Genomic DNA, 27,372 nt, shown 5'->3' on the forward strand with positions numbered 1-27,372 from the left:
CTCACTAAGTTGTTGAGGCTAGTCTCAAACTTGCAAACCTCTTACCTGATCCTCCTGAGTCTCTGGAATTATAGACATGTGCCACTTGGCCAGCTCCACACTCTTTTCATTACTGTATCAAAGTCTGTTGAGATTTTGACTGGAACTGTATTTAACCTAAAGATTAATTTGGGGAGAACTGATATCCTAACAATATTGACTCATTCAATCCAAGAACATATATCTCTCCTTTTACTTAATGTTTATTTTTGTCAGCAGTGTTTGGAAAAACAATTTGAAAATCCTAGAAATTATTACCAATACTAACTCAGCTGGCATATCAGCTTCCTGTTATCTTTCCCTGCAACCATCTGAGAGTTCATGAGTCTACCAACAACTTCATAATTTATGTCAGGTATATATTACCAAAATGGCATGGCCAAAATTTCCAAGAAAATTGCCAGTAAATTAGGAACATGAGAGGTTACAAAGATGAAGATCTCAGGTACCTTCTAATATGCACTTACCCAAATACATTAAGACCAACATCAGAAAGGCCTGAGATGTAGTAGAGAGCTAAAAAGCCCAAGGTTTATTGAATTAAACCCACATGATTTTGTAAGGAAATAAACATCATTTATTTGTATAATTAACAAGGGCATCTTTGATAAATAACAGTATACCATAACAAGTGAGAATGCAGAAAATGATGGGATAGGTTGGAAAACACCATTTTTGGCAGTACTGCTCAGAAATCCTTATATAGTCACCAAAAATTTACTGTTGGACAGGACTGAGCCTGGTTCCAGATCAAATCAAACTTATCTTTCTGTAAGTTAGAAAAGGATAAATTAGTACACACAAAAGGAAACACAAAAGACCACAATCTCAACTAAATTCATCTAGGTTGGATCTAGAATTATTTAACAGCTAAAAGAAAATTTAAGTTTCATAATTTATAAATTACTCTTTTAACAGATAGAGAAGTAAAATATAGTCTTTGCTGTTCATTTTCAGAATTATAAGTGAAGATAATACTCCACACTCTCCAGGGAACTCACTAAGTCATTCCAAGGGAGAGCTGAGAAAGTTTTTTCAAACAGTGAGTTGGTATAAGGCATAATGAAAAGTGCAGATTTTTTTTTCACTGTTGAACTCAGGAAGGGCATACCTATACCTATATTTGAGGCTAAAAGCAAAATAAAACAGAAAACACTTAGTGATACTCTCATACCTGGCAACAAAAAGGTCTGGCTTTGTCCTTCTACCTGTGTTTTCCTTCATATTCATATACTTATTCATGTAAGCAAAGTATATATTTTATATTGGATATAATTAAGTTTAATCTAAGCCACTTCCTCTTTAGGGAAGAAAAAGAACAATTGAAGAACTAGCTGGTAACCAGGGGTATTTCAAATATTTTCCTGTCAGCAAATGGGCATTAAACTAGAGAAGCCAACAACATCCCTTTCCTCTCATAGACCTTAGTGGTCAATCCAGTGACTGTCTCTAAGGCAGCAATTTCAAGAAGAGAAAAAAGAAAAAGAAAGAAAAAGAAAACACTATTTTCTAAGGGAGATGCCAGATAAAGTCTAGGAGGCTCAAAGTCAGCTTGGGTATACATTTTTTATAGATAATAAGTGAAGAAAACTTTACTGGAGGTCATGTATTAAATTCCAACAGGTTGGTTGAGAGCATTAAAAATAAAAGACATCTCGAGATTACTCAGCAACAAGAACTTATACCATGCTCCCTTGGAAGATACTTAACTCAGAGATATTTCTAGACCAGAAAGAGATAAACCTAAAGTCCATAAATATACCATATGGAATTTCCAATCTTTGGATCTTAGAGCAAAATAAAAACCCTCAGCGCTATAAAATCCAAGTTCTCAAGAGAACATAATCACAAGAAAAGTAAAGGCAACTGCCTCCTATGGTTAGAGTACTGATATTCATGCTGCAACACTTTCATTTCCAATCCAAAATACTTACAGGAATAACTCAGTCTTTTGCAGCAAAAGACTTTATCTTTTCCTGCAAAATTCTGCTGCCAAGTCTGTATAGAAAAAAAAAAGAGGATGAAGTTGTGACATGGGTAATCTTTTTAACCTATGCCAAGAAATGGTGATAACTTTCATTGCTAAGAATAATATGATATATGATTGCAAAGAAGAAAAACACAAAGGAGGGAGGTGAGTCTGGAAAGAGATGCAGAATCACGCATGAGGGAGCTACCATAGGGGCTGGTGATGCTCAGAATACACTTTTCCAGAACTTGTTAAAGTAACAAGAAAAAAAATGTAGAAGGCAAAGAAGGAGGTTTGGACCAGTTGGAATAACTTGGTCAGAAACTTCTTGAGGCTTGGGCTCACCAATGTTGACTATACTCTCTGCCTTACTCCCCTATAAAGATTTTATACAGAAATGGCTTTCCAACAGCCAACAACATAAATATGAGATCCTGAGGGTGTGAGAGCATTCCCTGTGGTCTATTCTGTGAGCTCACCATCTGAATTTGGGAAGACATAATTCTGTGGTTAGCCATTCTTTTATGGGATATAACTATGCTCATAAGATATCACAAAATGGACTCCCTTCCTTCTATCAACTGACAACAACTTCAGAAGAACCACCCCTCAATTCAGAACCCTGTGACATCATCTTGAGGGAACAATGGGGCTGGGACATTCTGAGGATTCCCATTGGAGGTCAGGGGAGTTGATGATTTCATTATTTCCAGAGCCATTGGCCTGGTAACAAGGCCCAACATCATTGATTCCCAAAAGAAGGACCTTGGCCTTCCTGGCTGTAAGTATCGTTTTAGTCCTTTGAGTGTGGGGAACAAACTCTCAAGGAAGACCATTTGCATGGATTTGGTGGTGACTGCCTGCATGGAGTGCTAAATAGTTACCAGATAGACTCCTCTAGGAGACTAAGGACTCTGCAAAGGCTGAAATCATATCCTGCCCCACCACAAAAAATACATTAGTGTCCTCATCAAGAGGAAAACTATTACTTCCTCAAGGACTTTGCCCTCAGTGAGGCTTCTCAGTCTGATTGATCGTAGGGCCCATGCGATCAATCAGACTGAGTCTGGGAAGATCTGAGTTCTGGGAATATCATGAGTCTGGGAAGATCATGTTCCTTATTTGTAAAAGGTTAAAAGGCCTCTTATGCTCCCTGAAAAATCTAGCTTTAACTGAATAAGTAATTTGATGAGATGTTTTTGAGGAGGGAGGGAAGGAATGAATAGATGGGTGAGCCAAATCAAGGAGAGGAATGAAAAACAGTTCAAGTCCCAAGCTACAGCTGTCAGTCAGCTTGCTTCTTGCTCTGCTCTGTGATAATTGGTGGCTGCACTCTCTTTCTGCACTGGATGAAAGTAGGAGGAATGTGCCTAGCAGTGGGTAGAAGTGATGAGAGCAGCCACCTTTACTTACAGCACACTCTATTACTGGATAAACAAGCGATGCCAATATGTAATGTATGCAGCTATCAACATAGGACCTCCTGGGGCTATGACCAAAACTAAGATTAAAGTCCAGATTCCAGATTGTCTGTGGGAGTCAGACATCCATGAAAGCAGGTGCTATGCCATCAGAGGCAGCAGCCCCAAGGAAGATGCCACAGTTTTCCTGCAACCTGCTCTGTTGGGCTGTTAGCAGCCCTTACCTCACTGGATGCTACAGCCCCAGACCATATCCCCATTTCTGATTGTCTTTCAGGAGATACCCTCTGCCCTATCCCTCCACATGCTGAGCATACTTCCCATGCTGGACCACTCTGCTTCCTACCCCTTTCTCAAGTAATCTGAAGAGAATGTTGACTTCCATTCCCTTCCCACACTGGCCCATTGGGCAAACTCTTCAAATGCATAGCCTTTTTCTTCAGAGTTGTAACCTCCTCTCATTGAATATGAGAGCTTTGAGTACCTGAGATATTAGAAAATGGATGTAATATTAGAAAAGGGATGTAACCTCAACAATGTAATATTGTCAAAGAAGTCAGAGCCCATTATTAATGATGTTACATTATAAGAGATTTTTTGAAAGTCAGAGTCTTCTATGTCTCATTTGGCATTCAGAAGGCAATGTTTTGTCCCTGTTTTATGTGGGTAACAAGTCTCACCAATACAATGAGAATTGGAGGATGACTTTAAAGTGGTGTCTTTGAACTTTACTTGTGGATGAGGTTAATTTCCTCCATCCAGTATTTAAGCTCAAATATGTGCAATCTCCTGGGTTACATCCCCAAAGGCAGTGCTGTTCTAAATAAAGGGAAGTACAATTGCCACAAAAATGCCAGTTGCTGAGGGCACACAGCTATGGTAGTCTACAGTGGCTATGATTCTGGCCAATCAATTCATCATGAGGCCCATGAACCACACCACACTATGGACTGAAAGGCTGATATCTATGATGTAATTATTCTTAGGTGGTAGGCTCTGAATATTATTTCTAATAGAAGAATACTTCAAAAGGCTATAATGATTCTTCTATCATGGATAAAGAGACAGGTTCCAAGAGCATAGGTCATTATTTTTCTTTGTTGTTGTTGCTGAGCCTATTCTCCATTTTACATCTGCCTGGCATTAAATTTCCTGATCTTTCCACCATACCCCTTTGTATCTTTTCCTTAATCATGTCTTATTAAAACATACTTGGTGAATGCTTTACTGTGTGTAGAGTCTCATCAGGTTTGTCTACAGATTGGCTTACAGGAAGGAATGATGAGGACCTCCTAAAATAATACACAGAAATATAACCATAGTGTGTATCTTAAAAGAATCAAAGGCTGCTCAAAAGTTGAGTCCCCTATGTCTCTGCCAAATGGGAATATTAATAATTTTTATACTCTCTGGAAATGGTTCTAAAAGGAGAGACAAAGATAATTATGAACTGTTTGACCTCAATTTAAAGATAAGAAAGCCCTGTTCTGTCACACAAATTACCTCCATTTACTTTTGAAATGAGCAAACCCACTCACCTTAATTGATTTAAACTTTTAATATGGATTGCCTGGAGAGGTAGGGCCAGTTTTTGTCTATTTTGTGGAGTATGGTGTGTGTGTGTGTGTGTGTGTGTGTGTGTGTGTGTGTGTATGCACAAACTTGTGTGTGATAGTGATCCTCAGAACTTAGTGAACACAGAGATAAATTTTTCTTTTCTTTTTTTTCTCCTGTGTGTGGGCTGAAGAGATTAGGTCCAGCAAAGGCAAGAAAAGCCATATCCCTATTTATATGACCTCTTCCAATGTATTTTTAAGCCTTTTTATTTTTTTAAAGATAATAGGAAACATTTTTCCCCTTGTAAAAACATCTTATATTGTATCTCAAAATATAGAATAAGATTAAATGGATCTTCTCTGGTAGAACAGGGGTGGAGATTCACTCTTCCTTCACCTTGGCCTCTCTTCTCCTTGCCCTCTGCAACCCTGCAGATGCCTAAACCCCAAGATCACTTTCTCAGGCCCAATACTCTAATTCAGAAAATAAATTCTAGATCATTGCTTTGTTCACACTTTCTGATAACACTTGATTTCAAAGGAGGAAGGAATCCATAAACATAGGGAACAAAGCAGATTTTTTTTTCTCTTAATAACCAAAGGAGTTGGAAGAGGCATTAGTAAGACACAGTGAGAGAAAAGAGAAAATGCTTTGTTCAGATAAATTATAATGGCTATATCACTGATATAAAATAAAGCTCCAACAGAGTCATGTAACCATGAATTCACTCCCTAAACAACCAAAATTACTATGTTACCAAAATAGCTCCACTAGAAAGAAAGTATATTTTTATTCCTTAATATGAGAAAACAAGGCAAGTTAGGTTCATACAATAAACAACACACTCTCTATAAATCTCAGGATACTTGAATGTGTTCTGGTTTGGTTATGAAAAAAACCCCATCTACTTGATGTTGGTAAGAAATCCAGTGAGGTGTGAAGCAAGCAAATGCTGTCATTAGAAATAGTTCAACAAGTCATTACAAGTATGAGCCCATCATTATCCAAATCCTCAACTTCGACCAGCAGGACCAGCCAGGGGAGCATGAGGGATCATGTCCAGCAATGCAAAAAAATAGAAATTTCAGCAGAAAGCAAATCAGCAAGTAGCAGGGGAAAGCTATCCACACCTCAGCTTTGTTGCCTCAGACCCATTCCAAGTGCTGGGTACTCTGCAGTCATCTTGAAGCCCGGAAGTCTATTCCTTTGTGTCTTCTCTTTCTATAGTATCTGTTGCCTCTCTCACTTATAAAAAGGCTCTTTAAATAAACATTATGTCATGCATATATATAAGGCAATAGAATAAATAGAAAAAATAAAATAGTGCTTTGGGAAACTAAGGAAAGAAACAATAGTACCTGCCAGACTAAACAGGTAAAAGGATTTAAAATAAAAGCCAAACTCAGGCCACAACACAGCCTTTCTCACAGAACTGATAATGTAGCAGAAGAGGCAGTTTTCTCAATTTGGTCTCCAAGAAATTGTAAAACTTTTGACAATTCTGATGGCTTTGATGTGAAAGTCTGTACTTATCCAATGAACACAGAATGCTTTAGTATCATCAAATTAACACTAAATTAAACTAATATCAAAGGTAATTTTTAGGGCAATTGCTATGTAATTAAGATAAATAGTTGAGAATTAAGTAGCATACTGGTGGGACTGCAAATTGTTGAAGCCAACATGGAAAGCACTATGAAGATTCCTTGTAAAACTGGTAATGGAACCACCATTTGACCTCACTATCCCCCTCAGTTTATACCCCAAAGACTTAAAAACAGCATACTACAGGGACACAGCCACATCAATATTTATAGCAGCACAATTCACAATAGTTAAAATGTGAAGCCAATCTAGATGCCCTTCATTGGATGAATGAATAAAAAATGTGGTATATATACATAATGGAATATTATTCAGCAATTAAAGAGAATAAAATCATGGCATTTGCAGGTAAATGGATGACGTTAGAGAAGAATGCTAAGTGAAGTTAGCCAATCCAAAAAACAAACAAACAAACAAACAAACAAAAAAACAAATGTTTTCTCTGATATAAGAAGCACAGTGATTTTTTGAAGTTCAAGGCTTGTATTGAGATGTCTATAGTTAACTGAAGGCAAATCAAGATTATATTACATTGAGTTTTCAAGTAGAATTTCCACTGGAATATGTTATACAGGTTGAACCTAACTAATGAAAAAATCTGAAGTGCTCCAAAATAAGGTTTTGAGTGCCAACATGACACAATTGGAAAATTCCACATGTGATCTCCTGTGATAAAACACAGTCAAAATGAATGTGTGCTGGGCATGGTGGCACATGCCTATAATCCCAGCAGTTCAGGAGGCTGAGGCAGGAGGATCTTGAGTTCAAGTCCAGCCTCAGCAATTTAGTGAGGCCCTAAGCAATACAGTAAGACAATCTCTTAAAAAATATAAAACAGGCTGGGGATATGGAACAGTAGTTAAGCACCATTGGGTTAAATCCCAAATCCCTCCCCAAACAAGAGGTGTATAAAAATACTGCATAAGATTACTATCAGGTGCTTGGGATGTAGCTCAGGGAAGACTGCTTGCCTAGCTTTTGTGAGATCCTCAGTTCAAGCCCCAGAACAAAAAACAAAATAATAACAATAATAATAATAATAAAAATAATAATAATAAATGATTCCCACCCTCCCACAATACCTATCAGACTACATTTATAAGGTGTATATGAAACATAAACCAGTTTCATGTTGAGACTTGGCTACCCACACCCACAATATCTTATTATATATTGAAAATATTACAAAATTTCAAAATCTAAAACATTCCCAGTACCAAACATTTTTGCTAAGGGATACTTAAGCCATAGTACAAGTTAGCATCATACGTATTTACATGGTAAGAGTTTAAGTAACCAAGTGACAATAGCAATAGAAGTTGGATATTAAAGATCTTTAATATGCTGGGAGATATGCAATAAGCCTGGTCCGGAAGTACTGCTACCAGGTAATCTGGTGCTACAAAAGTGTTAGCATAAGATTATGTAGCACCAGAGTTTGGCACAAGCCCTCCATTGTAGTTCTGTTTCCAAACCAAAAGAAGTCAAGGGGAGGCTATGTTGGTTTTTCTAACTGAATAACATTTATTGGAGGAGGAGTCAAAACCAACACAGTTTAGTGCCTTTGTTATGTCCATAATGAGGTAAATTCATTTGCTAATATTAACTATTATGTCCCTACCCAAAGTCAAGTGTCCTTCTAATCCAATAATCCTACCATTATATGTTAATAATTTTCAGAAGGACTAAAATTTATTTTTATGTAAATTTTATACAGAAATGAAGAGTCCCATCAACAACATATAGGACTGTTTTGATATGTTATGACACTAACAGTTTTGGCTATTATTGTATGCAGAGAGCATGGAGAAATATATTTCCAACTGAACATTCCCCATTCTTTCCTTAATAGACTAAATTACAAATCATGCACAAAATGGGATTTTTCTAAATGGAAGCAAAGTTCATCAGCTTCACTTTTGTGTTCTAAGGTATCACTCATTTGGTTCCATCAGAGCTGCTGAAACACCTTTCTCACTCCCTATGTGGGAGGCAGCTGATCAAGCCTGCATGAAATATTCAGAAGCCAGCTCAGCATTCACTTTTATCTGCAGTCTCCGAAGGCTTATTGCTGTCAGGTTTGATTGTGAGAATACTGATCAGCTGCAGTTTCTGTCATAGCTTGGATACCTGAGAAAATGGACTATCTTTCTTCTGCTCAAAACAAAGATCAAGGAAGATTTAATGTATAATTCAGACCTCACTTGAGTCTCCACTAAGTTTTCTGACCCTAAGAAAGTTCCCTCTAAAGGCACTGAAGAAATGAATGAAGAAATATCAGGGATACCTGTGTTGTTCAGTGTTGATGTGTGTCTATCTGGATTTGAGGCTAGAATATTAAGGTAACATTATGCTCCAGGTGGTTTGTTTGGCTATGAACATTTGGCTGATGGGAGAGGGCATGCAAGGTCAGTGGTAAAAAATGGAACCTTTCTCAGGTACATGTTTGACACCTTTTTTCCTAAATGAGGAGGATATTGGTTTTTAGGAGCTAGATCACTCTAACTAAATATCTGTCCTAAGTATCTCACACAGCCTCATGAACAGACTACTTGACACAAATATTTATGCTCATAACACTCTAAAGAACCCTCCAAAACAATAACAACAACACCTGAACAAAAACAAACCATAAGAATGCCCCATACTTCCCTCTGTTCTCCCTGCAGTCAACTGATGGCAACAATTGTCAGAAACCTAAAGGAGCTATAATAGTTCTAATTCAGTCTTAATTGCTTAAATCTTTCAAAAAAATTTTCACCCTACACTTTGTTTTATTCCCAGGATGATCTACAATGGCACAGAAAAATAAATTCAATTATGAAAAGGGAGACAATGTGTGCCTTCTATAATGCAATTTTCTAACTGCTTATGCTTCTGTGGAGAGGCCTGTACTCAGGAGCATTAGAACATCAGTTCATCTCTTATTTCTTTTATTCAATATGTATTGATTTTTCTCTCTACTATTGCTACTTCTACATTAATAGTTACTGTACAGAAGGTCACTCTATTTAGGGAGCTCCAATATGAATACATGTAAAGAAAACATGGTATTAAATGATTAAAGAATGGCAAGATCTGGTTAGGATCCTTAGATTAGTTAGGAAATGGGACAGGTACATGAAGATGACAGTTAAAAATGTAAAGGGTGTGAAAATCAAGTCAAGAATTTTAGGCAAAAGTATATTCTTGGTGTTGTGGTGTATATTTTATGTTAAATTGTGAAAAACTGCTGAAAACACTACTATCTAATAGTAACCAACTCTTACCATTTTGTACTCAACACTTACTATCTAGCTTTTAAATTTGCTTATTCTCTAAGTGAGGTTTAAAAAAATTGTCAGAGGCAGAAAATTCAATAAGAGCCCAGCTTACAATTCTTGAGAATGTTAAATATATGACTTTAGATGATATCAAAATGCAAAGGATAAAAAAAATAAGATGAAAAGAATTACATCAAAAAATGTCTGCACTATGGTTCTACTCCAAGTTCACTACCTTTGAACCTCATATCCTCTGAACTTCTCAAATGCAAGGTGCATCTCAGATGACATTGTAGTATTTGAGTAACCATTTCCCTGGTTTTTTCTTTATCTTAGAAAAGGACTTATAATATTAAACAACACAGTAGGTTACTCGGTTTTCTTATATGTAAAATAAGGGACTGGACTCAGCAACCTCATAAGTTGAGCTGGTCTGACCTGATCTGTTTTAAATGGATTTCCTGACATTATATGAAAAATATTTCTTCAAATATACAGAGAAAAGTAACTATGAATCTGAGAATCAAATCCAGGCTTAAAGAAATAGCAAAAGACAGCCAGATTTGGTGGCCCATGCCTGAAATCCTAGTAGGTCAGGAGCCTGAGGCAAGAGGATGCAGAGTTCAAAGCCAGTCTCAGCAACTTAGTGAGGCACTAAGTTACTTGGTGAGACCCTGACTCTAAATAAAATACCAAAAAGAGCTAGGGATGTGGCTCAGTGGTTGAGTACCCCTGGATTCACTCCCATTACTCGCCAATCCCCAGAGAAGAAATAACAAAAGATTTGGGGTAAGTGTCTCTTTAATGCTCCTGCTTTATGACTTAGAAAGATCAACAAGACCTCCTTTGAAAGTGTATGCTGGAACTTCCTACCATTATTATCACTGGTAACAATGAAATCGTCATCTCCTCCAAAAACTTCTGGTAAGGCCTTCACAGACAACCTTACCCCTCCACATTTCCCTTTCCAAATCTGGTCTAGCACTTTTGTGCTGTTGACATCATAGACCTAATGAAAAAACTAAGAGACATGGAATAAGCACATTCCAAAAGTGCAGCCTCTCAAATATTCTGGAAAACTGTTTTCAGAAGTGATAGAATACCATATAGGTACAAATAAAGCATAGCACAACACAAAACATTTCACAATAGATTTGAAAAGACTTACCATGCTGGAGGTCAGGTTTGCTGTATTTTATACCTCACCAGAGAAACCACATTGCTTTCTATCAGGTTGATTCTCTCAGTGAGATTAATGAGTGTCTCATTCATACTCTGTCCCTGGTATGCCAGAAGGACACTGTTTACCTTCTCTGAAGATTTATGAAGGTATAAGATATGCTGCAATGGAAACAAACCAAGTTGTAGAATTCAGCTAAAGATGAATATTATGCATAGCAGAGGAGCAGCAGCAAATAACCATTGTTATGTAAAGTAACGGAAGTAAACTCCTTTTCCTGGTTGTGACCACCAGTTGTCTATTTCTGCTCTGTACTTCCCACTCTAAATGGTTCCTAGTTTACTGACTGTGGAATTGTTCCATCTCAGCTCAACAGGAGGGGAAGAAAAATAGAGCTGCCTACGTAATTCATTCTCTCCTCCTAGAAAGCTGAGCATTTGAGAATTAATTTTCCAATGTTTAATATCACCTTATGGCAGGAAAAACAGCTGGTGTATTAAATGAAAAGTTCCATTAACTTAATTTATCTGTATAAAAATACCTTAGGAACCATACCAATTATTGAATTAACTTTTAATGAAACCATAGCGGGTAGTGCATTATTTAATACAAGATTCAATTATTTTTATTGAACTCCTCTAGAACTGATTGCTATTTAAAACAATGATTACTGTAGGATTTAAAGGGCATTAAAAGCAGGACAGAAATTCTTCTTAGTGAAGATTTTCTTTATTCTCTTTAATGTAATTCCAAAGTCAATATCCCTTTTTCTGTTATCTTGCCTTCCATCTTCAGACTATAGAAAAATCCTAATTTTCAAGGGTATGCTTCCTAACAGTCTTAGAACACTGTGGCTTAAAACAGCCATTACTGTGGATTAATCTGCTATCCTTCCATCCTTGATTTGCCTACATTGCTACATTTCATGGTTTCAGGATAATCTAGTTATTCATGTCTTTCAAGATGTGAAAAGGAATTTATTCCATTGACTGACATGCAGGAGAAAGAGCAGAGTGCTCAAGAAGAGACCAGGCACATTCTGGATCTCAAGATTACAACATGCATCCTTCTCTGCTTAGCTCTCTGGCAAGTGAAAATAGGTTTGATGTGCCTTCTAAGGTACATGAACCTAGGACCAAACTCCAGGCCTTCAACACAGCCCATTGTAGTCCAGAGATAAAAAGCACTTGTTTAAAATTATCAATGTAGGATAATTATCAAATTCTGATTTAGCTTAGGTGATGGAATGATTTGGTTGATTCCATTGGTCCTCTTTGAAAAGTGCTAAATCTGTTAACACAAATAGAGGGTAGTGTAGGGAATAATTACTAGTTCTGCTTAACTATCTGGAAATGTCTTTTAACATTCTATCCTCCCCAAGAGTTTACCCACAGAAACTGTACATATTTAAAATGGTTTAATTATTTTGACATAAATAGAACAATAAAACTTTTACTACAACAAAATCAATATACATTTATCATTTACAGAAGTTTCTTCATGCCCTTCTGTAATTCCTCCCATTTTTAGTTTTTTTTTTCCTAATAGCACATACAATATCTATGTTTGAGGGTCATCCCTCAAAAATGAAAAATATTCTCTCCTGAGCTCTCTCATAGATCTATGGTCCTATTCCCTTCCCACTGCTGTAGTCTTTGTGCAGAGACTGAAGTATACATACTTATATATTTTTTTCCTATTAGTGGGAAAAACTGAGTATGTATAATTTCCTATAGATATACAAAGTCAACTTTTTTTCTCAGTTTAAAGAAATTTTGCAAGAGGAAAATAAAATATTTTCTAATAAAAGCTATTGGTTTACAAATGTGGGACCCACAGATAAGATTCATCCATAACTGCATCTGTCAAGACATGCTGTGTGTAGTCAAATGGTCATGTACTAAAGCATGGACTACAGCGAGGTCAGAGAAAATGATGACTTTTGAGCCAAAATAACTGTGAAAAAATTTTAGGTCTGAGAAACCCAGCATTGCACAGATGAAAGAAAAAGTCTATTTCTGTAGAATCCTGTCAGCAACTTTTGGCAGAATAGAATACAGGAAGTAACTTATTTTGCTTTCTTAGGCCTAAGGAACCCAAGTGTACTGGGGACATGATTCAGAAGCCATTTTTTGAAGTGCTGTCTTAAGGCAAGAGCCACAGAATGTTACTATTTAGTGGGTTCTGATATTTTATTTAAAAAATGCTGATGATTTATAGTATCAGATTAGTATTTTTGACAAAGGCAATATTTTATCATACTGATATACAAGAATCAAAGAGAATGAGACAACAATTTCAGCATTAAACAATCACATACATACATTGAAGTTGGGTATTTGAGATTACTTAACACATCAAAACTGGGCCATTTGTAATAAAAAGCAGTATCTAGCATTATCAATACAAGGGACTGCAAAAGGACAAGAGTAGAAGTCTCTAAGTTGGAATGCTATGTAAGCTCTGTTGTTACAAAAACTACAGGCATTCAAAGACACCTACTGTTAGAGAGTCCTTACTGGCTGGATGAGCCTAGCAAGATGCCTGAAGATAATAAGCTCTTAAGAGATCTTTTTGAAAGAAGGCACCTAATAGAACCATATAAAATTTGAAATGTAACTCTGAAACTAGCATCATCATCAACTGCAAAGGGCCTGGTACACACTAGAGAAAGCTGCACAAATATTTGTTGAATTACTGAATGTAAAAATAACATTCTTACACTTTTTTAATGAAAGAATGCCAGAGTTGCTTCTGTACAAATGCCTACAAAGGCATTTTTTTCTACTTGGCCCTTGGGAATAATGCAAGAATCTGGCTTCATAAAAGTTGTCCCTACTTTTGTTTTTTTCCCCTAATGTTTAAAGTAGATCACAGGGGCTGTGGTTGTGGTTGAGTGGTAGAGTGCTTGCCTAGCATGCATGAGGCATTGTGTTCGATCCCCAGCACCACATAAAAAAATAAAAAACAAAGTAGACCACCAAAACAGAAAAGAACCAAACTAATGAATGAACACATGCTAAAGCTGTGACTATAAAATTGCAAGTTTTATTTATTTATTTATTTATTTATTTATTTATTTATTTATTTATTTATTGGCTCAGGAATTTCTTACTCTGTTAATGAAACAACTTAAAGATTTATAAATGAACAAAGGCATATACCTGAATCATACTTATCACATATGAACTTTTAAATGTTAATGATCCTAGATTTAATACTCACTATTTGGGATATTCATATTCCTGAATAATTTCTTTTTTTTCCTGCTACAGGGATAGGTTTCTTTGTTCAGTTAGGTATATTCTTTCCCCTTTCAACACAAATACAGTTCTCAGGATTCCTGAGCATCAAACATCTGGTTGGTTCATGCCTCCTACTCTAGGCTTGAATCCTAGGAATAAAGTAATGAGAATTTCTGAACTATTTGCTCACCTAGCCCCTAGAATATGAATATATACTTACAAGTGAACTACTAGAAGATGTGTATTTTTACCTTTATAACATGTCAAACTATTTCCCAAAGTGATTTTTTTTTTCAATTGAAATTCTCAGCAGAAGTTTGCTTCACAAACTTAGCAATAGTTGTTCCTTAAATTATTACTTTTTGCTTTCACTTAGAACTTTTTTCAGGGAAAAAATGTAAATTAAACATCTCTTAACCATCTTTCCCTCTGGAGATGTCCCTAATTTTCTTTTGGGTGTGTATCTGATTTCTGAAATACATATGTCTGTGTCCCTGGAAACCAAAAGAAAAACAAACTCTTTTTAAACAATGGAAAAATAGCAGAGATTTAGGCCAACACTTATGTACAAATGGTTGGCTTTTATAAAGACAATATGAAAGTAAAATTGAAAAGGAAGTATTGAAAAGCAAGACCATATAAGGTTACATTAGAGTCCTGGCAGAGTAAATCTAGAACTCCAGAAAAGAAAACAAAAATGTGTGAACCCTATAAACCATCCTTAAAGTAGTGTGTTGCAAATTAAAGGTCCAATTAACCAGAACAAAACAAAGTTTTCTGAACTCTGTAGAACACAAGGCCAACATTCTATCATTGCCTTCTCTTAACAGCTGATTTTAAATACCAGACACTTAAGAAGCTATAATTCCAGCAGTAGATTAATATCTGTATCCATATTAAAGTACTTACTTCTGAAGTTTCTCTACAGTGGTATGCAGGCTAATTAAGTCTGCAGCTGACTTAACAATGGCTTGAAGGTGGTTTGCTGAAGAATTCAACAGAGAAATCTTGAAGGAAAAGAAAAAACAAACAATCAAAACAGAACTTGTAGACAGGGTTCCCTTCACAAACTACATGGCTGATTAAGTCAAGATAACCTTTCATTTCACAGGTTTAAGGAAATTAAGGTAACTTGGATAGAGTTGAGATTCAGGAGGCAGCAATAATATGCCTCTTTCCCTGCCCAATTTAAATTAGTGCCAAAGAGGGAAAGAGAAGTTATTATTATTTGGTCTAGTCCTGGCAGTTATAAGATCTAAAATCTTAAGTTACCCAAAAGATGCAGTGATTACAAACAATCCTTCAATAGTCAGACAAGAAGGAAGCTGATGACCCAGGACCACTTCAAGGTTTCTGTTTGGTAAAATATTAACATCCTCAGTTATTTAATTAACTTTTTTACCCACTCCAAGTGTGAACATATTTTAGAAAATAAAAGACATCATTACAAAATATAATCTATAGGAATTATTTGAACAATTTGAACAGCACTTTCAACTACTTAGGGATTTGGGTTCATTCAATATTGTTTTCTATTATTTTATATGACATTTTAAATGGAATTACAAAAGTTTATTTTTGAATTGGTCATCACTGATAAATTCAGACAAAATAATTTAACCTTGACTTATACATTCCAATTTTGTGGAATATGCTTGTTCTTGTCAATTTTCTTGTGAACTCTTAGAGAACTGTGATGTGTAGGATCAGGTCCTTTGAAAGTAAAGATGGTCTGGCTCTTCCTCTCAGACTTGGGTGCCTTTAATGTGATTATTGTCTAATTACTCTAGCTAGAATTTTAAGTTCAATGGTAAATAGCAGTGGTAAAAGTAGGTATCTTTGACCTGCTGCTGATTGTGTGGAAGGTTTTAAGGCTTTTGTGTCACTGAAATGTATACTTAAAATTGATTCAAAGGATAAATATTAAGAACACTTCACCACAAAAATATTTAATGATCAAACAGAACACATTATAAATGTAGTAGTAAATATAGATCCAAAGAAGCCAAATAATGTTGCCACATGAAAAAAGATAAAGGAGAAGTTTCATGGCCTCAAAAATGCACCAGAGAATTGACATGCAATTATATAGTTCATTTTTTTAAAACCCATTTACAAATGAACTATTTCACATTGATTAGGTTGCTGTTAATTAGAAGATCAGGCTCTGCATTTTAATTTCATTTAGTTTTTATTCCTTTCCCTCCTTTATCCACTAAGAAATACATCTACCAGCAACATAGTCTATGCTTTAATCAACAACCTCCATCTACTCTATCCCTCTATATATACAAAGAAAGCTCTATAGGTATTTCTTCAACACCACAAATGTACTGCCAGTTATTCTACATTATCCAGGTTCATTCCTGAGGTCCTCCACCATCCTGGTGGAGGAGTTTGAAAGTGAAAATGCAGTAGATGTGTCCCAGGGTATTACAATGTATGTATGATTGATTTTCTTTGATTTTTTTGCATCATTCTTTTTCAATCAACTTCAGACATGAAAATTGGGCCATGAACATTTTAGATTATCTAAACAATTTCCTTTGTGAAAGAATATGGCCTTCTTCTCAACCATCTTTTGCTTTGAGTTCTTCATCTTAGTGCAGTGATTGAGCAAAGGTCTTATTGAAAGACTAGGTTTTTAAAACAGAAAAAAAGTGTCATAGTATGTGGTAAAATTTTACGTAGCACCAACAAGATGTGAAGAAGTATTGATTGCATATTCTAAATTATTCTTCCCAAATTCAAGACCTAGTAATTGTTCTTATGTATTGTTGAGAAACATCATGTGTACACACACACACACACACACACACACACACACACACACATGCATACACACACACACACACACATCAAAGGACTGAATTACACACATATACAGCTGGACATATGATCTTGATGTACTCAGTCTGATGTTGTCTAATCAAAATTTTATGTCATGGATACTGTTCTAGGTCACCACATTTAGATCTACACATTTCTACTTATCAGGTATGTATGAATCTTCTGAATAGCAAGCATAATTTATTAAATCTTTTGATCATATGAGAAATATTAACACATTATTCATTCATTTTGTAATATCAGGGCAAAGGCTGAAACTCTTGCTTTACAATTTAGTGATTAGTCAAATTATCATCAGTCATGAGATTCTGTTTCTTATTCTGTAAGATAAAGGCTATTGTAGTATTACTTAATTTATTATGGGTACATGAAACACAGATGGTACACAATAAATTGTATCCCTTATTTTTATAGGATAGTATTAAGTATTAATTACATCAGACACTTTGAGCAGTAAGTTCAAAAAATAAAAGAATACATAAATAAATGTTCATAAACAAAAAGTCTCTTCTTTTTACCTACCTTTTCCCCTTTATATTTTTTCATTTTTTTCTATAGATCTAAGAATCATAATTTCCCTTTAGCTTAAATCATTTCATCCAGTATTTTGTTTAGTACAAGTTGGATCTCAAAAAGCATCTTAGGTTTTTTTTGCCTGAAAGTGTTTTATTTATTACTCATGGATATTTCTTCCTAGATGTACAATTCTAGGTTGATGTGTACATTCAGCGCTTTGAAAATGTGGTTCTATTGTTTTTTGGCCTTGCTGTATCTGATGTGAAGATGGTTGTCTTCTTATCTGTGTTCCATTGCAGATCATGTGTCTTTCCTTTTCTAGTTGTCTTTAAGATTTTGTTCTTATACTTGCCTCCAGACTTTTAATACAATGCACATAAGCATAATTTTCTTCAGATTTACTTGTTAGGGTTCATTGAGATTTTTGGATCTGTAGATTTCAGTTTTTGTTTAATGAGGTTAAAATGGGTCTTTATTTTTTCTTATACTTATTCTGATTCATTTTATCTCTTGCTTCCTATAGAGATTACAGTTTCACCATTATCAGATGCCTGATATTGCTCCATAGTCTTTAGGTATTCTACTTTCTTCACTTTATTCCTCATTTATTTTTCATTTTAGGAAATTTTTATTTACCTACCATTAACTTTACTGGTTCTTTCCTTTTATACTTGTCTTTAAGATTTAATTCCTAGGTGCTGCATCTATTCTGCTATTAAAATAATGGGAAGAATTATTTATATCTTGTATCATATTTTCCAAGCACTTATTTCATTTAGGTTATTTTTTAGTCTCTGCTGTTCTGCTGAAGTTCCAATGTGCTGATTCACAATTGTCTACTTTTTCAACCAGATCTTTCAGCATATTTATAATTTTTAAAAGAGACAGGGAGAGAGAGAGAGAGAGAGAGAGAGAGAGAGAGAGAGAGAGAGAGAAAGAGAGAGAGAGAATCCTTTTTTAAAATTGTAGATGGACACAACATGATGCCTTTATTTTTATGTGGTGCTGAGAATTGAATGCATGTCCTGCCCTGCTAGGTGAGCACTCTTCCACTGAGCCACAGTCTCAACCCCAGCATATTTATTATTGGAATTTTAAGGTCTTCATCAAATATTGCTGATGTCTGTATTTATTTATAGATTTCTATTGACTTCCTCTTATTTTGAATAGTAGTCACTTTTGCTTGCTTTTACTTTTTGTTATTGTCTATTTTTTGCCGAACATTGTGCCAAGATGAGTTCAAACTGAAAATAGCCACGTATTCTTCCAGAAATGGGGGAGATTTTTGCTTTTTCATGCCATCTTACTTAAGGCAAATAATCATAAAATTCAGCCCTGTTCTTTAGAGAGATTTTCTTTCTGTTCTGTACTCACACTCTTAGTTTTTGCCATTTCTGTGAGCTCCTGGGTAATATATAATATTCTTTGGTCTTTTTAATTTGTTTTGTCTTCATCATACATGCTTTATGTTCTTTATGCAGAGTTATAATTATAATTATATTATTCTGTCAATTTTCTTTCAAATATAAATCAAATAAGACTAACAAAAAGAAGTGGAAGGATGATCCATTTCTTTTTGTTTGTCTTATTTGATTTTTTTTCGTGACAAAGTCCTACCCAACTTTCAGATCTCAGGTCCTCTACCAGGGCCCAAATGATCTAACCCATCCCTTCCAGCACAAATTAGTTGCTTACACTTTGGAAATCCCTAGTATTTTATATGCTCTTTGATTTACTCAAAACATTCACCTATTACAGTTATTTATGAAATGACTGTCTCTGCTAATGTCTTGTTTTGTGTGACAAAAGAAATATATATCGGGGGAAAGAGAGTGAGAGACAGAATGTGTGGGTGTAATACATAGCAGGCTTTCATATATTCTCTTAAACACACTGGTTGTGTGATCCTCAGGGAAAATCATACCAGCCTAAGGCCTTTAATGCTCAGTAGAGCAGGCACCCAGGGCCTCAGCTGTGCAGTTCTGGAAAGAACAAGAGGAGTGACATCTGACAGGCCTTGATTGGTGATTTGTTCTTAGTACTCAAACACCAAAACTGCAGTTATTAAAACCAAATACCTAATAAGCTATTTGTGTGGGTAACATTAGATAAATGTAGAAATACTTTAAAAACTATTAAATATGAAACATGTATTTTGCTAGAGAACCAAAGTAATATAATTTGGAGAAAGAAAATCTCTATGATTCCTTGTAGAATTCTGAAAGAGTTTCTGATGACTGAGTTCTGACTCCACTAATTTTAGATATATGTGGCCTTTGAATATTTAAAATAGAATACTAATGCTAAAAGAAAGTATTTTTCTTAACATGTTCATTTCCTAAGAATTTCTTTAGTTTTGCATTAAAATAAGCAATTTCTATCAAAATACTCTGGATTTATTATACACAGCTTTCCTCACCACTCAACTTGCACAGCTGTATGAATCCTACTCTAGTAGCTCCTCCTGTGCTCACTCTGGATGTGACTCTGCATTTGCAGTGACAGTTGGGCTTCCATGACTGCTGGTTATTGGCAGTGCTTCCATATTTATTCTCATAATTAATGCCCATTACACATTCATAACACTACAAAGGGAAGCATTCCTTAGCAAACTGTGGTAAACACAAAGAAGAAATACTAAATTTTAATACCATATCAGGAAATTATATGACAAAATACATAATCATCAGATGATACTTGAGTATCCAGTGCATGACTTTCATCCTCTATAAACACCAAAAGCTGCAATTACACATGAAAAAATATTGTGAAATTATTTCCAATATTTTACTGAGAATCATTAACTCAGAATTTAGTAGCTCACTATGAAACACAATAAAATAATCTTTGTTATCTCATAACAAGTTAAATATATAAAACCATCAAGCAGTAAGATCTCACACAACTGTTTAAAAACATTCATGACAGGCCAACCTACTTTAGTTGGTATTTCATCCTTATTTGTAAATACATTTGTTAAAACCTCCTGCTTGGCCAAACTGCAGTCAATGTTCCCTCCATACCATAGTCCAAGGATTGCATGTCCACCACTGAGCCTCAGTGCAGAGAATTCTCCAGAAAGATCTTACACAGACGCAAGATATTAAGAGCATTTTATTTCTCCTTCCATGCATGTTGGCTTTCTGAGGATGTTTAAATATTTGCCACTTCTTGAACCCTTTAAATCTCAAAATGCAACCTGGCTCATTAGTTCAATCTAATTATAAAACTCAATGCTTCTTTTTTTTTTTTTCTTTCTCCATTACCCATCAGGACAAATTAGTGAGATGATGCTCTCTCAGAAAAACCTCAAAGGCTACAATTCAAATTCCTAAATTATGCTTTGAATTTTGACTGACAAGATAAAAAAGTGAAACTAGCTCCAGCTTGCACACATTTGTTTCCAGTTAGTTCACATCTCTCAACCTGAAAAATTCTTTAATACAAACAGAAAAAAGTTGTCTTTACCTATGCATGAAAATGAAAGCCAACACATATTTCATCTGTCTTTTAGTCAAACAATTATATTTTGAGGTGGTGGTGGAGGGGTACTGGGGATTGAACTCAGTAAGCACTCAAACACTGAAATATAGCCACAGCCCTATTTTGTATTTTATTTAGAGTCAAGATCTCACTGAGATGCTTAGCACTCACTTTTGTTGAGGTTGGCTTTGAACTCAAGACCCTCCTGCCTCAGCCTTCTGAGCTGCTGGGATTATAGGCATGTGGCACCATGTCCAGCTCAAATAATGATCTTAGAGAATAATATTAAACTTTTTTATTGAAAGTCAAGCATTTGAGGAAATATGCAAATTATATAATTTTAAAATTAACACATAAGCTGTCTCTATTCTGGGTATACAATAATATTCAAATATTCTGAGTGCCAGAAAGCTAAATGATATATTTTAGTTTCTCTGAATTTCTCTTTATGTTAATTTACTATCAAAGATGTATAGATCATTCCTATGCTTGAAAGTGAGGCAACAGTTCAGCTTTTAAGAAGTCTGGATTATTAGACATACTAATCAGTTTTGTGAACAAACTAGTCAAGGCAAGATTGGAAAAATAATTTTATTTTAACAGTATTAACTAAAACTATAAAAATTTAGTAAAAGAATTAATAATCTGGAAAACTTTGGGAGTCTCCTGGGAGACTGGTTGAAAAGAATCTTTACACTTCTATAGTATATTGAGGGTCAGAAAGAACATTTACATTATATAGAGACTTTTTGAAAATATTCAGGTAGTTGGTTTTGAATGTCCTTTTTAATGTCCCTCTCGTCCCCTCATTTGTACAAGACCAGTCTATTGGTTTAAAGATAGATGTGACAAAGATAAACGTGCAAACTCCTACATCCTTTATTTATAGATTTATTTTTGGACAAATGTAGAGAAATACTGGACGCTCTCAATGAGAAATAAAGCAATGAGAACATCGTCTTGCCCTCTGAATATTTTAAGGCATAAGAGATTTTAAAACATCTTGATACATATATTGATGAAAGTTATAATCATCTAAAACTGTACTTAGAATGGTACAGAAGAGCATGAAGACTAGCTCCTTTTAGGGAGTGATGTGTTAGGCTTTGAAATTTTTTTGTCTTATTTTTGCTTATCTCAGTCACAACCAACATCTCTAATAATCTTCCCAACTGCAAAACGTCCTTCACCTTTTTCTTATTTCAGATCTATCCATCAGCTAATGATGAAGTGTACTTAAAAAAAGCATGCCATACTTTCAGACTTTTCCTCCAGCTGATAATCACCATCAGGAGAATCAGAGTTTTGCTTACTTTTACATCTATCCTCAATCTGCTGGTTTATGAATTTACTGTCAATGTGAAATGGGCCGGGCATTAAAACACTGACAAAGTAAAATACCAGTCGAGACTTGTCTACCTAACAAAGAGTAAATCCCCTCACCCCAATGAGTTTAACTTTTTTTTAAAGAGAGAGAGAGAGAGAGAGAGAGAGAGAGAGAGAGTGTATGTGTGTGTGTGTGTGTGTGTGTGTGAGTGAGAGAGAGAGAGAGAGAGAGAGAGAGAGAGAGAGAGAGAGAAAGAGAGAGAAATTTTTTAATATTCATTTTTTAGTTATCGGTGGGCACAACATCTTTGTTTCTATGTGGTGCTGAGAATCAAACCCAGGCTGCACGCATGCCAGGTGAGTGTGCTACCACTTGAGCCACATCCCCAGCCCCCAAACCACAAAATTTTTACAGAGTTTAACAACAATATATTTGCGCTAAACACAAGTTTCCAGACAAGGATTTAAAAAAAAAATTAAATAGAGTTGACAGTTGAAAACCATTTTTATTCTATTGTAAAGGATGGATTTGTTAATTGAAGAGCTACAGAGACTTAAGATCTGTTCTCTCACAAAAATAATTCATTCAATTAATACTGAGTATTTATTATGAAACAAGAATACCTTCACTAAGAGATCTGGGCAAACATCATTTTAATAATAAATATGTTCCAAACGGAGAAGTTTAACATGTGAATATTAAATCAGGCCCATCCATAATTCTAATTGTCCTTTTCAGCAGAGAATATGCATGTTGTCCAAGACCTGAGATTAGTTTTCCTCTTGCCTCTTCTGGACTTTTGTTTCTATTTCTCTTTTCTGTGTGATTCATTTCCAGAAACAACCTTCTACAAATTTTGCTTATGTCTAAACATAACTGGATATGCCTCTAAATTCCTGCCCCAATAGAGAAATTATTCCTGATATTTACATACTATTTCCTTAAATTTGCTAACCTGATTCCTGATTCCACAACTTGATAAAAGGCAAGTTGACTGTCTGTAGGTCCTGTTGTAACTTTCTGGAACAGACGGTCTGACCCTGTATTTTATACGTGGCCAGTCCATACCACTCAGTTTGAAGGAAGGCCCTAGGCTGTAATAACATGCAATAACTATTATATATCATGGTAAGCTGGGGAGGCTTGAATTCAAAGGAGCTTCACTAATCTGTACCATTTAGAGATCAATAATTTTTAAATATTTATTTTTTTAGTTGTACACAATACCTTTATTTTGTTTATTCTTATGTGGTGCTGAGTATCAAAACCGAGGCCTTGCTCATGCTAGGTGAGTTCTCTATCTCTGAGCCACAAAACCAGCCCTGGAGATGAATTTTTAGTAGCCTATTGATTGGTTGCATTCTCCATTATTATAAAAAAACTACCAAATAGTTAAAATTGTTCAATGAGCCCAGTTTTCTTCTCCTTTGACTCTATTTCAATTGTGGCCTTCTTCATCGTTGCACAGTTTCCAGTGTCCAAGGTCCAGAACCATATACCAGCAGTCCAAAGAACTGACCACTGTACCCCCATACTCTCTCCCCTTTGATTACTGTCTTCATAAGTACCCAAATTTTTTACATTACTTCTCCTTCCTCAACTCCAGTTTCTTAGGAGTGATGAACTAGAAAAACTATGAAGTATGGAGTGTTATTATTAAGATTGTCAGGAGAGTTATTTGGACAGAGGTGTGAGGAGAGAGTTACTATTTAGAACTGACCTTATTGGGTAATCCAGATGTTCAGTCTAATGTGTACCTCAAGACAATTTTTCAAAATTGCATTTTTAGTGACCAGACCTATAGGAACAGTGGAATCTCTGACCAACCTAGGTTACAGGGTACCTTTTCTGCCATGACTCAGCTGAACCTGCAGATATTGACACTCAATATGTTGGAGACACTGGCACAGTTATTGCAGAAATCAGCTAGGAATCCAGGCCCAACTTAGATAGCTATTTATGAGAGGGTCCCTGTAGTATGACCATGAAGAACATTACAGCTGAGAACACACCTCAGTTCCTCATGTAACATGCTTTATTCCAGAGTCCCTAATATGTCTTGATTTTGTTTTCTATTCTTTAATGTGTAATCCACATTTAGGAACATTTTACTGATGCAATATGAAGAATTCTGAAGTCAGTTTCAGAAGCACATCACTATGGAGAAAGAGCATACTGAAAAATAATTATATTTTTCTTAGGTTGCATGCTTGAGCAGAAAGACTCTGTCTTCATATGAGTAAACATATCTCTTTTAACAGATTGAATTTTTCTTCTCCGAAAGTTTTCCAAATCTCATCAATGCGGACACAATGGTTCTATCATTTGTAGTAATCTTGGCATTCACTGTGATGTTGTGTCACAAAGAAAATCAATGAGGAGATATTAGCTGCCATGATCAAAATCAAATATAGGAACTCCTCCATTTTCTCTCCACCAACATTAAGCAGAGAGATGTCAAATGGACACACCCAATGCCCGATTTGGCTTTGCCAATTTGAAGCAGAATTTTGTTCTTTAGGAGTTATTTGCTAAAGTGTAATTCCATTTTCAATTGTATATGGGTTTGAAATTATATACTGTGCTAGTTTCACTTGAATATGCCTTTTAGATAAAGTGTAAGGTTTGCCTCTCAGTGCCTTAGTTATAGATTCAGAGTGTAAATCTTAACTATTAAGAAAACACAGAAGGGGGAAATAAATGTAAATGCACTTAAAAATATAACAAAATGAAAGATCACTTAAATTAGAACATTAGAAAATTTTGTGATATTTTAAAATTTAATGTGATTAAGGCTAAAGGAGAAACACAGTGAGCAGGAAGTCATTAATTACCTTTAATGTCTATGTGACCTTTAGTATTGTGATCCCTATATCTTGAATACAAGTAAACATCAGAGTTTCCCAGTAAGAGATGCATATTGGTGATGTAATAAGGCCTGAAAATTTTTATATGATCATGTATGCTCATGAGCATATAAGAAGGAAAGTAAGAGAAATTTTGACTCTAAAGCTTCGTATGTTAAAAGTAATAAGCTTTGCTTTGGAGATTTTTTCCTGAAGTTTTCTAACACATTTTAAACACATGAATTATGAAGATATCTCTTTAGCCTGTCAATCATTTGACCTAATGAGTCCAAGAGACAACAGCAAATTTGAATTTTTGGATCCAATAAACAGTCCAACGTCCAATTCAAAACTGCTCTGGTTGTTATATTAAATCCAGAGAAGACAGTTTCTGGATTAGTGCCATCTAGCAGATATCTGGAACCTTGACCTCTATTTTCAGATCTCATATTCAGACACCCTGTGTTGTCTTGATGAACACTTTGGCCCCTCACATCCATTCCTCCTCCTCACTTCAATGGTGTGCTCAGGCCTTATGAGAAAGCTGTCAGCAACCACAACCCCCAAGTTTACCAACACCATCAGAGGAGGGGATTCAAAACCCTGGAAGAAACACAAAAATAGTGTCCAAATTTACATTGTAAACAGTGTGGTGTCATTTGTTTATTTGAAGAGTTCTAGAGTAAGCAATAGTCAGATAAAATATGTCCTGTGAGTGTTTCATGTGTTGGCCTAGAATTGGAAATTCCATGAGAGGTCACTTTATTGGGATCATCCTTAATGATAAAGTTAAAAAAAATGGGTAGAGAAAAAAGTTCTGATAAACATGGACTAACAGAAACACTCATTTCAGAGTTATATATTGAGAAATTTAATTTGCTGGGAAAAAGAACAAGGCACAAAGATATTAATCCAAATTGCTGCCAAAAGGAATATGTTTATCCTGGAAAAAATAACTGTCAATTACTTTGAGGTTTTGGAATATTAAGAATTTGAAGGTGGAGGTTAAAAGAACACTATACAGAGAAAATATCTGAACACAATTGACATGAAGGAAATTGATAAAGCCTTCCCGCCTTTAATCACAATAAGGTTGAGTGGTTATCCCCTGGCAGTTTCTGGAAGGGTGATAGGACCCATGAACCAGTAAAACAGTTGATACCAAAGAACAAATAAAACTGTATGGTCTATGGTGACCAACTGCAATGCCAGTGACTTGGGTAGCTAATGTGGGAAGATAAAAATAGACTGGAGATGACCTCAGCAGTAGAGCTCCCTGAAGTTCAAACCACAGAACAAGAAACTGTGTCGTCTCTAGCTATGTAATACTGTGCTGGGGCAGGTTGGTAATGGTCTAGTGAGAGCAATACAGGACACACAGCTCTGTCTCCTGTGAGGAAAGCAGGAGTATAGCCTGCAGTCCTATTTTGCAACACTTTGGACAAACTTTTTATTGTTACCACAAATTCAAATTTTCTGGTGTCTCTTGGACTCATCAGCTCAAATGATTGACAAGCTCAAAAGATATCTTTATAATTTGTGTTTAAAATATGCTGGAAAACTTCAGGAAAAACACCCCAAACAAACCTTATTACCTTTTAAAGCATGAAGCTTAGGAGTCATAATTTCTCTCACTTTTCTTCTTATATGCTCTTGAATTCACATGTGCACAGAGATAAAAATTCATTTTTCATATAATTATTATTTTCAATATCTTCCAAACTTATATTCACAAAATGCCATATCATTGTTCCTTAAAATAGAAATGTAATCACCCTAACAATATTTATTTTTTGAAATTTATTTTTATTAGTCCTAATCAGTTATACATGACAGCAGAAAACGTTTTGATTCATTGTACATAAATGGAGCACAACTTTTCATTTCTCTCCTTGTACAGGATATAGAGTCACATCACATGTGCTGTCATACACCTACATAGTGTAATGATGTTCATCCCATTCCACCATCTTTTTCTAGCCCCATGCACACTCCCTTTTCCCCCTTCCCCTTGGCCCAATCAAAGTTCCTCCATTTTCCCGTGCATATCCCCCATCATGCATCATCTAAA

General features: G+C 35.4%; 1 pseudogene; it reads left to right on the plus strand.

The window, feature by feature from the left end:
- Window positions 1-455: 455 nt before the first annotated feature.
- LOC143640264 (testis-expressed protein 38 pseudogene) lies at window positions 456-3,790 on the plus strand (annotated as a pseudogene).
- The last annotated feature ends 23,582 nt before the right edge of the window (window positions 3,791-27,372 follow it).

The sequence above is a fragment of the Callospermophilus lateralis genome, unplaced genomic scaffold (assembly GCF_048772815.1).
Source record: "Callospermophilus lateralis isolate mCalLat2 unplaced genomic scaffold, mCalLat2.hap1 Scaffold_1541, whole genome shotgun sequence".
Lineage (NCBI taxonomy): Eukaryota > Metazoa > Chordata > Mammalia > Rodentia > Sciuridae > Callospermophilus > Callospermophilus lateralis.